The sequence below is a fragment of the Conger conger genome, chromosome 17 (assembly GCF_963514075.1).
Source record: "Conger conger chromosome 17, fConCon1.1, whole genome shotgun sequence".
NCBI classification, from domain to species: Eukaryota; Metazoa; Chordata; class Actinopteri; order Anguilliformes; family Congridae; genus Conger; species Conger conger.
Genome location: NC_083776.1, coordinates 30,521,720 through 30,534,237, shown reverse-complemented (window position 1 = coordinate 30,534,237; position 12,518 = coordinate 30,521,720).

Genomic DNA, 12,518 nt, shown 5'->3' with positions numbered 1-12,518 from the left:
TTCAGCTCGTTGAAGCTGTTGAATGTCTACACCAGCTGTATACTCAGCAGGCCTCAAACGCCTGTCAAATATCAGGTCAGATCAATTAGCAATCTCTAAGCTCGGGACTTGCAGTCGAGCCCAACTAAAGCTCGACCCACCTGCTAAACTGAAGTCAAAAAGACAGGATCCAGCACAATGTTCCTCAGATTAAGTCTAAATTAAATCAGTGATTCATCTACCCAGTCGCAAGTTGCTGCATAAATACTGAAGTCTTGCCAGTGACTGTTAAATACCCTGCATATGGACCTGTGGATCAAGTAGCAACATGATGATAAAATAATTGGCTTGTCTTACTCTATTTGACAGCAGTTATTATTAAAGACAGGGTTGCTGTAAAAACTCAAAATGTATATTTAAAAATGTCCCCCTTAATAATTATGTCTAATTGGTTGATGAAATAACACATTTAATTCTTCATTGTACAATGCCCAGAGCACTTAAGTACATCTTATATTTAAGCCATCCATTAGATGAGAAGTCATTTAAAGCATGTTAAGGCTTTTCAGAGTATGATTATTGCTTTGGGTGAAGAAGAGAGAAGTTATTCAGGAATACTTTGGAATTAATTAACAAGACAGTCTGGAATTAATCAAAGCTGGCCCCACAGCAAGGTGTTTATTTTTAGTCTGATTGGATTGGTCTTGTGTTTGGACCTGCTTGACAAGATTAGAGCAGGTGAGAGAGAATAACAAATCTCTAGTGGCCACAGACACACACTCTCTCTGAATCTTGCTCTAAAATAGAATGGGTTTAGCTGCAGCCCACTAAAAAGAAAATAGCCACTTTCCATCCCCCCTTTTCACAATATGAAAGAATGGTGATTGGGGCTCCTCAGTGGCTTATCCCATTAAGGTGTTCAAGTGAATGGATAGGCCCCATAGTCTGATATCTGTTAAGGCAGTGTTTGGTGAATGGATAGCCCCCATAGTCTGATATCTGTTAAGGCAGTGTTTAGTGAATAGATTGGCCCCATAGTCTGATATATGTTAAGGCAGTGTTTAGTGAATGGATGAGCCCCATAGTCTGATATCTGTTAAGGCAGTATTTGGTGAATGGATGAGCCCCATAGTCTGATATCTGTTAAGGCAGTGTTTGGTGAATGGATAGCCCCCATAGTCTGATATCTGTTAAGGCAGTGTTTAGTGAATGGATGAGCCCCATAGTCTGATATCTGTTAAGGCAGTGTTCAGTGAATGGATGAGCCCCATAGTCTGATATCTGTTAGGGCAGTGTTCTAGTACGTAGATAAACACCATAGTCTGATATCTGTTAAGGCAGTGTTTAGTGAATGGATGAGCCCCATAGTCTGATATCTGTTAAGGCAGTGTTCTAGTACGTAAATAAACCCCATAGTCTGATATCTGTTAAGGCAGTGTTCTAGTACGTAAATAAACCCCATAGTCTGATATCTGTTAAGGCAGTGTTCTAGTGTGTAGATAAGCCCCATGGTCTGGTGTCCAGTAAAACACTATACAAGATGACCCATGGTCTGGAGGTTGTGGCAATGAGTGCTGATAAATATTATTAGGGATTTCAATTTGGGATGAAAAAGGAACAAATTAAATGACTAATTAATGTTTTGATTAGTCTGCTCACATAATAATTGCAAAATCAACGGAGGGATAATTCCCTCAGCTTCCTGGTGCCAGGGAAATCACCACAGTTGCTCTCTCACCTTCTCTAATCTTGCTGTCATTGAGACTTAAATTACATCCATTAAATCTATGAAAATAAATTAATGAAGTGTTTATTCCTTAAAAATATTCTGGCCTGGGTTCAATCCACATTTGTCTGTAACACTGCCTGGCAAATACATGGAAGTAATCCTTTTCTATTTTAGTAAATACACTTTGTAATGAAAAAAGTACACCTGAATTTAATTGTGAATAAAAGTTCAGGAGAAATCTCAATGCAATCCAGGCATTTATCTATGTGTCTGCTTTATATATTAAACTATGCTCGGAACATTCTCTAGAGTGAAAGAGTGACTGACTGCTGAATGCAGAAATATATGAAGTATTATCATTTTAACTGCTGAACATAAACTGAGGTTATGTATAAAATACAGCGATGGACTACCACAGAGATGAATAGTATCTGTGTCTTTGTGAAAATTTCCATTAGCTAAAACCTTGGTGTAGAAGACCCAGTCAGTGAGGATTATACTCTGGAACAACTGGGGTGTAAAATCGTATTTAATCTTAGTTTAATCTGCGCTGTTTAAAGCCTACAAATGGATCTGGGCAGAGTCCTGATTCTCCAGCGGGGAATGAAGCTAGTATTAGAGTGCTGGGCACTGGACACTGATCCACATCTCATGAGAAGAGTCTGTGTGCATGACCCGGCCCAGGATGTCCTCAACACTCGTCCTTAACTGATGCTTACACCGCAAATGGGTGCAAATGTTACTTTATACATTATACATTGAAAAAAGAACACACATTTCTCACATTTTTAGTGGTTACAAAAATGGGATACTATATATTGATGGACAGATATGGCACTCACTTGTAATAAAACATATTATTATTATAACTATTTTAGCCAATGCTGCCCTTTATGAGGCAAATAAAGACAAGAAAAAACAGTAACAGTTGCGTCTAATTGAGAATGGAATGCCTTTGTCTGTCTGTGTTTTAGAGCACAGATAAGCACAGGCCTGATCCCCCACATTTCCCAATGCATCCTCTTGGCACCCACCCCTTTGTGCTGCCTACCCCGCCATGTTGCATTTGTCTCTGGCGGAGTCTTGATGGTGGAGTCCAGCCAATTTACACAGGTGGGCACCCATACCCCCACATCTCTTCCACCACTCCTCCGAGGAACAAGCCCTCTTTATGCAGTGTCCTGGGAAAAACGACACCATCTCACGGCTGATATGGAGCTCAGCTCACATTAGCACTCCAGCTCGAAGCTGTGTGTGTGAGTGTGGGTGTATGTGAGGGCGTGTGTGTGTATGTGTGTTGGGGTGGGGGGAGGGGTTTGTATCGAGGGAATGAGTGTGATCTGTGTGTGTGTTGGTATGGGGAGAGGGGTTTGTACAGAGGGAATGAGTTTGATCTGTGTGTGTGTGTGTGTGTGTTGGTATGGGGAGAGGGGTTTGTACAGAGGGAATGAGTGTGATCTGTGTGTGTGTTTGTGTGTTGGTATGGGCAGAGGGGTTTGTACAGAGCAAATGAGTGTGATGTGTGTGTATGTTGGGATGGGGGGAGGGGTTTGTACAGAGGGAATGAGTGTTATGTGTGTGTGTGTGTGTGTGTGTGGGTTGGTATGGGGCAAAAGGGGGGGTTGTAGAAAGAGACTGACCTCTCAATGCCAGGATATTGTCTCATGGCTAGCTGAGCCCTGAGGAGACGCTGGGCAGTCTGCTGCATTACTGAATTCCCTAATTGCTGCAGTGGCGTTATGCCTGAATGAACGAGTGACTGGAATCCCTATAAGTCCCTGGCGTTTAATGAGAGGTCTTAAGGCTGGCAGCTTTGATTAGGACAGCGGGCTGTTTGTTTGAGTGAGAGAGCACAAGGAGGAGGAGGAGGAGGATGAGGAGAAGAGGGAGGGGGGATTATATGTGGTTGAAATTGCAAGGAACGACAGAATTCAGTTCAAGGGGGGTCAGATGAGAAGCTCTCTGAGGCAAACTAGCACTTTATGAAAAGAAAAAAGAAAGAAAAGCTTACCTGGGAATTTGTCCAAAAACATATTATTTTTCTCTTATTCTTCTAATCAGAAGCAGCTGGCCCAGTTATGTTGCTTTCCCCTTGTAAGCTTTAGAACCAGTGTCATGTCTCATCCTCCTTCAAATGTGTATCCTTTTGGGGTTTGGGGCTTAGCGCATTAAGAGAACAGAGAGGAAGCGCCTTACAAGGCAAAAATGCAGGAACACAGTCAAATGCAGGGATGCCCAGCCAAACAATTCCCCCGGGTTTAAATTACACTTTCTGACCTATTCCTTTTCCCCCAAGTTCTTTAAAGTTTCAGAAATATTTACTTTTAGAAGTATAATTTGTTGCCTTGGATATATAATTCATGGGGAATACAGAATGCCCTTGTATCCTGATGTAATTACTTAGCACATAAACGAATTCTGGAACCATACTGTGCAATGCTTATTGACTGTTTGATTTTTTGCACAATGTATTATTATCTTCAAAGATTAATGTAATCAGGACAGTTTGGAGGCCTAGCTTAAGTAAATATAGCATGAAACAACATAAGCGTAATGTCCTCATCCTGTTAAGGCAGGTGTTCGGATGGGCCCCATTACCTTGTTTCAAATTGCAGAAAATGGCCGCCAACCCCACAGGTTAGCTGACGCATTGCATAGACAAGAGCATATTTCAGTCAGGAGGATGTCCATAGTCCATCGTGCTCCACTGAGGCCAGTTTGATGCCCATTGTCTGCCTGTATGACATTCCTCCATCTCACTGTCTGGGTGAGTTTAGCTGGCTGACTGCAGAGTGAAACAATGACTGACATCATGCGTTATGGAGAAGAACACATGCTAGTCTCTGCCGTCTTGAAATGACAAGAGGAGCTTCCAGCAATGAGCCTGGATACAGCTGACCATGGGTAAAGAAATAGTGCTTTTGCATTACATCCAGGCCTTTCTCAACAGCACTATGGGAAACAATATTATCTTATTTATTTGATTATCCAGATGGATTAAATTGCTTACATCTTTACATGTGATTAATTTGCACACCTGCATATTAACAAAACCAATTCAAGTTTATGCTCAAGGGTACAAGAGAAGTACCCAATCCGGCAAAAACACACACCAGTCCAGTTCCCTCATTTTTATATTAAATGCTACCTATTCACATTAATTTTACATGACATTGAACTAATAATCTATTGTATGTATGGTGTTGTGTGTACTGCCCCACCTTGCACTGCTTGGGAATATTTTCAGGTGTGCAACGCTCTGTGATTGGTAGCCTCGGAGGCATTCGTCTGTCCAGTAAAGGTATTTAGAGGTTGATCACAGTATGTACTGCTGGGTGCTTTTGAAGGTCTGCCTTTGATCCACGACAACAGAATCATCCGGAACTTGTGCAGTTTATCCGTGGCCTCTGCAGCCACAAAGGCGACCAGACATGAGACAGAGAAGCCTTAATCCTCCTATTCATATTATTGTACATTGACATTCAGATTACATCATATTTATTGTTATTTGTTATTATAATTAATTTTCTTGACATGCTTTTATTAATCATCTGTCAAGCAAATTACATCTGTCAAACACCATCCTTTTAATCAGTTTAGATTAAACAACCTGGGTGTTACGTTGGTGCAACAAGATCTACTTAAGAATGAAAGCCACATTTAGGTTATTTAATCCTAAAAAACAAAACCAAATGTATCGATTGGTTGAGATTGAGTAAAATTCTTGGACAAGCCAGGATTATATACAGCATGAATACAGCTGGATTAGGGCTTGAGCTCCTTGCTCAAGGGCGCTGCAGCTCTGCCCAACCCAGGATTTATTCCTGCAAGTTCACCCACTCCACCGCGATGTTGCCGTTGTTGTGCTCTGCTTGTCTGTAATTGCTGTATCTGTAATTGTAATTGGTTGTCAGGAACCTGGCTGATCAGTTGAGGCACTGCTGCTTGATGAGACAAGGGAAAACTTGCTGAAAGAAATCCTACCGTGAGATAGATAGATAGATAGATAGAGATTATATAGCCCTTTTACCAGGATGAAAGCACTTCACAGTGATGAAGGGGAACTCACCTCTGCCACCACCAATGTGTGGCACCCATCTGGGTGATGCATGGCAGCCATTTTGTGCCAGAACACTCACCACACATCAGCTAAAGCAGAGAGGGTTGGTCTACTGCCAATTATGTGCCACCCTACAGAGCAACTGGCCACGGCCAAATATGGCACTGTCAGGATCCAATGCCAGACCAGGAGATGCACCTCTGCAGTGTGAACCAGCATCCCATAAACACCTGCTGTAAAAGTGCATTAAGTAAACATATTAATGGCTTCCTAATTTGAGTGAAAATGGCTTTGTGGCATTTGATTCCCTTTTAAGGATATTGCCAGTCTACACGACTCCCTGACTTCAAATGAGCCTTAATTCAATTAGCTGTCATTAACTTTGTGTCACACTGTGTTTGTTTATTCCTGCTTCCCCTGCTGTGGCAATAGTGACTTAATGCCTGGAGTCTCAAACCATAATATGTAATTAACTTATATTTCTGAGTGTGAATTACACCGGGTGTTTGTATTATAAATATCATGTCAGATGGCAGGATAAATTCAGCTCTAATGAGCTCTGTGGTATAATGTAATATCCTCCAGTAATTCAAGATGCCATGATTGTCTTTCGTGGAACTGTCAAGACTTCCCCTTGGAGCACAGCTGAGCAAATGTTTGATAAGTAAAAGGTAACTAATCAGTCAATGAAAATGTTCTGATATAACACACAACTGAGTAAATGTTTGATAAGTAAAAAGTAACCAATCAGTCAGTGAAAATGTACTGATATAGCACATAATTGCAAACATTTGTCCCAATACCTAACCCTAACCCTAACCTAAACTCCTACCAAAGGAAGCTGAAGGTGACAATGGTGTGAAAAACTCCTTAGAAGGTGTACAGCATAGTAAAAAAAGCATTGGCAGGAACCAGACTAAGGAGGCTCCTCTGAAGCTTCTCTAAAGCCTGGGTATTTAATTCAAGATTGCCCAAACATTACATTTATGTCTAAAAATGGAAATGATACGATTGCTGGTCTGCATATGGAGAAGGAGATTATGTGTATTGCCACAGCCCTCATATTCATTGCAAAGCCAGATCAATGGACGGAATGTGTGGAATGTACAGTAACAGAACACTGCCTATTGAATAAATCGGTGACATTTGTTATTGATACGCTACCAAAATATTGTATCAGCACTATTTTATTGGATGTTTTGACTTGAGAAAAGAGCTGTATATCAAATTAGGTACTAACTTTCTACTCCTGCTAACCTGATCAGGAAAAAACTGCTTACAATTGTATTTAGATTTTAATACAGCCGTGGGCACCATGCACAAAAATATCTCCATACAAGAAAATTATTAGTAGCTGGAAGTGTTATCTGCAACACAAGAATAGCACCACAATATCTCCATTTACATTTAGCCATTGGGAAGACGCTCTTATTCAGAGAAAAACATAAATATTTACTTAATAACTGCATTACAGATGAGGTGTTTTGTTGAGTTTGAAGAATATTTTTGCATTGTTATGTTTTTTTCAGGATACTGGGCCGTTATCATAAGTTGTTATTTAGCTGACTCTTTTTTCCAAAGTGGCTTACAGTTGAATAGACTAAGCAGGGGTCATTCAACCCCTGGAACAATGCAGGGTAAAGAGCCTTGCTCAAGGGCCCAACAGCTGTGCGGATCTTATCATTGCTACACCGGGGATTTGCGGATTTTCTCAGTAAACAGTGTGCAGTGATTAAACACTTGATCTTTATTAATGCATGGTACAGTCTATATTCAATGGCAGGACATGGGGCTCTTCCACGGACCAAAACATAGCTGTAACCGGAAGAGCGACCCAGCTGCCCTACAGCACAGGTTTTTACAGTTTCACTTGTTCTGACAGGTGCTTAAGTACACTCCTCCCCCCTGAGAGTTCAGCAAATGAAAAGCTCTAAATAATGTGTCATTTTCTTACAGATGAGAAGCCAGGTTGGAAGTGAATGTGTGGACTTGCCTTGGCCCCTGAGTGCCATTGTAACTCATTGAGTGGCAGAATCACACCACCATCAGAGCACACATGTTGGGACTCTTATTGTCCTACTTACGAGACCTTATTATAAAGTCACACAGAGGCACACACACAGGCACACACACACACACACACACACACACACACACACACACACAGCCTGGAAGTGGTGACTGAGAATGACAGCGAATAGGAAGAGCAGCCATCACAACACAGAGCATGCTAACAGTGAACACTAGACTGAGGAAATCTATGTTCATTTGTATATGCAAATATCACTGGTATTTAACCAGTTTAATTTCCCCTGGATTGTTTTACGGTCTTGGTGGATTTAATTTCCTCTGGCAGAGTATTAATTAGATTATAAATATTTTAATATGTTTTAAAAATACATCCTTCCTAGTTTAAGACAATACATGCTGTCTTATGGTGTTAACCGAGCAGAACTGCTTCCAGACCCAGCTTTAATCCCATACATAAAAAGTGTGTGCACTCAGAAAGTAGTTATGTGGTCCTGGCTTGCAGTTAAACTGTGTTTATTTACTGTGCCATAACTGCTGTGTAATTGCATGGGTGACCTATATACTGCGTATAACCTGTGACTCATTTTATTACTGTAATTTGTGTATTTCTGCAGTTTTTGGAACTGGAGGTTTTAAAATGTGTGCATTTGCCAAGGGAGAAGAGACAGGCAGATCACTCATGGAAACCAGGTTTGAGTGGAAAGCGCTTTTTCTTTTAAAGAAATATTTAAAAGAAATTCTAATCATAAAAATGAGTCTTTCCGATTATCATCCGGGGCTGGGCTTTGTCAGAAGCTGTTATGTCAGCAATTTCTCAATTTTTATGTAAGGAACAAGTATGCAAATTCAAGGTGCTTATAACTGTGGAATGTATTTGGTATAGAAATGACATTCCTAAAGGCTTTTCAATATTTGTGCAGGTTCCAGCAGATGGCCTGAGGAAACACAAAATGGATGTGTGTGTGTTTTCAGAACTTCTGTATGGCGGCCAGCACAGATTACTGCATAACCCCCACCGCCTCACAACTCTTCTGCAGCCAGAGCTGTTATATAAGGCATCTACTAAATGAAAAGTTTCAAACTCAAATCCTGGAGGTCAGCAGTGTCTGATTTTAGGGATGTATGTATGTTTCAGGTCTTAAATGTCACTAATTGGCCCCACACACCTTGTTTCTCAAACCTAAATTAAAGCCTTAGATACTGCTGGCCTCCAGGATACGAGTTAACCCTTTATAGAATGCAGTCAACAAGGACTGGAGTTAAACTTGAAGACACTACATCCCACCAGGCCTGGAGTTGAACCTGCAGACACTACAACCTTCCACGACTGGAGTTGAACCTGCAGACACTACAACCTTCCAGGACTGGAGTTAAATCTACAGACACTACAGCTATCCAGGCCTGGAGTTAAACCTGCAGAAACTACAACCCTCCAGGACTGGAGTTAAACCTGAAGACACTACAACCTTCCAGTCTTAATTGTTTCTTCAAAATTGTGAAACTTGGAAAAACACTGTTTGATTGAATAATGAAATAGTAGTTTGTTAGTACTTTAAATAAGAAGCACATTCTTTATAGAAGTAAAATGTCAGCTTCTGGTAGAGGGCCCATTCCCAGGATTAAAACCGATGTTAAAACTCATGAATGTAATAGCACCATTCTGAACTGTCACAAGGAAACGAGGAGCAGATGAGGAGATGAGAACAGAGGAATCTTTTCATATGAATTTGTTATTTTGCCGCAAAATTGTTCAGTGACGTTGAACCCCCCAGCACATGCTTGACTTGAATCATTAGTTGTATTTTGTAAAGCACTGGGCTAAACATGACCTTGGAGATCTCCTGTGCATATAACCAGTTAAAGTTAATTGGACTTGACATTATCCAATTAAAAATGTGTCCTGTAAGCAAAGAAAAATCAGAATTATAAATATTAACACAACATTGGCATTTGGTATATTTCCAAAACAGTAGCAAACCTTGTCTAATAGGGTAAAGATGATATCCTCCATAAGTTTCACTTCAGGCAACCTGCAAAGGGTCTCACTGCACAGGTTACATGGCATTAAGGGCGGATGTGGGGAGAGTGGTGGAGTCTGTAGGCTGGCTGACTGTCAAGCCACATATGAATCCCTCATGTAGTTGGGGGCTTGATTCCCTCTGTTGCCCTCTCTGCTTCCCCCTCTGTGAAAAAATGCATAAGGAGGGCCGTTTCATGCATTTGATAAAAATCTTTTAACAATTTTGGCATTTGCTTTCTTGGGTAGGGTGTGATGGTAAATATCTGGCATGTGGCACAACACTTGTATGCAAGAACAACTGAGATAATTGTGTGAAAACAGATTGCAACACTGCATGCAGTTCAGACAAGATCAGATATTGCTACAATGTTTGGTCCAAAGCCACCATTTTGTTTGTAGTGTGCTAGCCAGGTCTCCTGAAGCAAACAAACAAAAAAACAATACAACAAACAAAACCGATAGCAGATAACAGGAAAAAGGCAGGCTTTATTAACACAAGGAAGATCCAAAACGTTATCCAAAAACAGGCAATGGTCGTTATCCAGGCAGACAGGTACATGCGGGGCAGGCAGAGTGTAATCGTGAGAACAAGCAGAGTTCAGAAACCAAGAAGACAGACCAAACCAGCAGAAGTACAAAAACTAAATCCAAAACCAGACAGAATAACATGGACGAAGGGAAGGGGAAGAGGAAACTAGAACCGGGGTAGGGAACAGAATCACAGAAAGACGAATTAGCAACGAGAAACTGAAAAGGGCTGGTTTAAACAGAACACAGATTAACAGACAATGAGAAACAGGTGAGATACATGACAGAATGACAGGAAGGAAATACAAATAAGGAGTGGGAGGCGGAGACACTAGATGGAGAACAAGTGAAATGAATGAATGGAGTGAATAAACTGACAGACAGACTATGGTGAGCACAGAGGGTAACAAGGCCTTAGAACTTAGACAAAGAAACAGATACAAAATTAAAGACATAGTAAATATTAAACATTCATTCATGAAAATAATAAAACTGTTGCACTGATATAGTCTGAACGGTCCACAGTATTTATAGTGCTGAAAATTTAACCCACGTCATCCTCACTTTTTCAAGAAAGATACACAGAGCATATAATTTAATTGCTGCACAGGGCCAGCTGACCAGCTGGTTTGGGTTAATTTTTGCCCCCGTCTTAAGTAGCTGTTGCCCCCCTCTCTCCCCCTCATCCTACCCTTTCACCCCATTCAGTAGATGTAGGTCTCTTGTCAAAGGGTCGCTTCCTGTCTCCTGTAAACTTTGACCTCTGTCGTGTCAGGACAGTGTCTTGGCGTGACCTGATTAGATGACATGTAACACGGGGCAGAATGCAGAGCCATGCTGTTCTGACATCTCCCCCTTCCCTGTCTCTTCAGTGCAGACACTCGCCCACTTTGGTTAGCTCAATCTGCAAGGTCGATGTTCAGGCAGCAGGCAAGCGCACCTTCATATGGGAAATAACATGGGCTGAAACTATTTTTTCACACTTTCTCAGACAACAACAACAGGAGCAGAAACAACATGACCCCCATCCACACACAGCACCTCTCCCAAGTCTCCTGTACCCCTTACCAAAACAACAAAATGGAAGAAAATGGATTGGCAAAAGAAACATTTTCCTGTTGCTGAAACTACCTCTTCAGGGTTTAGGGGAGTTATGTAAACATAACCTCCTGAACAGTAAACCTGTGAGGGATGATTTACTACAATTTTTTTGAAGATCTTTTGACTTTTCAGCTCCTGAAGGTTGTGTTCTGCTTTACCTGTGTTCATATTCACTGCTCTCTGCAGTACACCAGATGCTGATAGTCACTGGCTGTGAGCGTCTCCAAGCATAAGTGCTCATCATGCGCAAAATAAAAACACAACGAGACGCCTGCTGCTCTCACAGCCGTTGCGGTATTGCTGAAATGATAAGAGGGGAGACTTTGCGCATGGTTGGATAAACCATCTTATTTTCTGTTTAAAAATCAGATATTGGTCGTTTTTTTTTTCAATGAAAAGCGAGGCATAGCCTCAATTTCAACTTCCGTAGCCATGCAGAAAATCTTTCTTATGGAAAAACAGAATCAGCCTGACTTTGTATTTCTGTACTCATTGTGTCTGGAAGCAAAGCATTTTTAAAAGGGTACACACCACAGCTACACACACACACATAAATGATGTGATGAAAACAGTGGAGATGAATACAGAAAGAAAAAAGATTCAAAACAAGCAAGCTACACAGGCAGACGACTTGTTAAGCATTCGGAAATACTAAAAGGATCACACACTTGACCCTGATTCCTGCAATCGAGGTGGGTGCATTATGTATTATTTGCTGAAATGTATAGCTCATTTAACCTATAGGTACTCGAATGTGCACAGGCTATTAATGGAGAGAGTACATTTGAACCACTCTGAACAGCTACCGTACATCCTGGTGCTCTATCTCTCCCTCATACTGTGGGGAGAGGAGAGGAGAGTTGTTTTTATAAGGATTAATAAAATGTTTTACATTTATAATGTTTTAACAGGCTGAGCTTAACTGTAGTACCCAATTACACTGTTATTGGTATCTCTTCCAAGATGTGCCACTGTATTCAGAATAATTAGACACATACAGTATATCACGTCATGTATTAACTGTGTTACAGCAATTACTGTGTTGTTCCCTCCACCAGCCCACTTACACA